This window comes from Galeopterus variegatus, unplaced genomic scaffold, assembly GCF_000696425.1.
Source record: "Galeopterus variegatus unplaced genomic scaffold, G_variegatus-3.0.2 Scaffold24708, whole genome shotgun sequence".
Classification (NCBI taxonomy): Eukaryota; Metazoa; Chordata; class Mammalia; order Dermoptera; family Cynocephalidae; genus Galeopterus; species Galeopterus variegatus.
In genome coordinates this window covers 7876-9762 of record NW_007750819.1, presented here as the reverse complement: position 1 = coordinate 9762, position 1887 = coordinate 7876, and positions in this window count along the sequence as shown.

The following is a 1887-nucleotide window of genomic DNA, read 5'->3' as shown; positions in this document are numbered from 1 at the left end:
ATAACACCAAAGTCAAAAATTTGGATCCCATTACCAGCCAGCCACCCAATAATAAATAAATAAATAAATAAAACCAATCAGGGGTTCTGGTCAAGATGGTGGAATAGATGGTCCCCAACGTCACTCTGTCCTACAAATCAACGAATTTACAACTATAAAAATGTAACATCAGTCAGGCTGGGGCTGCTGGAGCTCAGGGGAAGAGGAGGAGAGACCTGTGGAACTCATGAAGGTGGGAGAAACCATGATGAGAGAAAGAAAAAACTGCTCTCAGCGTTTCAGGCTGCGGCCACTTTAATGCTGGAGGGCCAGTTTAATGCTGGAGCACATGGAGCAGGAGCCGACAGGACAGGATCCGGCAGAAGCCGCAGCTGTTCCCTTTAGATGGAGTGACTTGGAGGCGGAAGGGGAAAAGAGGACTTTGGTGGCCCCCAGGACAGCAAGACTACTAATAGGGTTCCCATGGACACATGCAGGAGCGAGGAACCAGAACAGCTGAAAAAGTTGGTGAGTCATCGCAAGGGACGGGCTCAGGGCCCATCCCATGGGAAGTGTTTGCAGCACAGGCAGTGGGGGAGATGGGCCCACAAGGGGAACACTGGAGCACAGCAAGGTCAGCTGATCTGCCCCCCAATCAGCACAGGACCACTCAGAGGAGACTGGTCGGGAATGCAGAATTGCATGGGGGGCAATTCGATGAAAAAACTCAGGCTCAGATCAGAGTTTCTACACAACCCAGGGGCACTGAGTACCTGGAGAGCTGGAAGTACCTATAAGGTCAACCATTAAACCCTGAGCTGCACAGAAAGCCTTCCCTAGGGAATCAGCAGCAAAGCAGCAATCTACTCAACCACACAGCTCAAGTACTGGTTCCCACAGGAAGTTCCTCCATGTTAGAAGTAAGCATAGGACAAAAAGTTGGTTCCGGCCCAGGGACACCAGCAATGCCTTGGGGCTCACCACAGGACATGAGGCATAGAGCCAGGGGCAGGACCGTAACCACTCTCATGACCAGCAACTTAGGGCCCTGCCCAGGAACCCGGGGATTAGAGCTGGGACCAGACCCCACTCCCACATCCAGGCACACCACCAACGCCTCAGGTCCTGCCTGGGGATGCGGAGCCAGCAGCTGGGGACTGGACCCCCTTCCCAGATCCAGGCACACCATGACAGTGCTCCAAGGCCCCACCCAGGGGCCCAAGACATGGAGAAGGGGAGCAGACCCCCCTTCTGCAACCAGGCTCACCATGCCAGTGCCTCAGGGCCCACCCAGGGACCCAGGGCATGGAGAAGGGGACCAGACCCCCCTCCCATAACCAGGCACACCACTCCAGTGCTTCAGGGTCCACCCAGGGTCCGAGGGTGTGGAGTCAGGGACCGGACCCCCCTTCCCACAACCAGGCTCACTGTGCCAGTGCCTCAGGGCCTGCCTAGGGACCCAGGGCATGGAGAAGGGGACCAGAGCCCCTCTCTACAACCAGGCACACTTTGCCAGCACCCCAGGGCCCACCTGGGGACCCGGGGCATGGAGAAAGGGACTGGACCCCCCTCCCACAACCAGGCACACCACGCCAGCACCTCAGGACCTGCCCAGGGTCCCAGGGTATGGATCTGGGGACCAGATTCCCCTTCCCACAACCAGGCACACCTTGCCAGTGCCTCGGGGCCCACCCGGGGAGCTGGGGATGGAGAAGGGGACCGGACACCCCTCCTGCAACCAGGGACATCATGCCAGCACCTCGGGACCCACTCGGGGACCTGGGGCATGGAACCGGGGATCAGACACTCTCCACAACCAGGCACACTGCCAGCACCATGGAGCAGGCCAAAAACATCCCCATGTGGGTGGCCCACCACAGCCACCACAATAACCATGGCTGCTGTGAA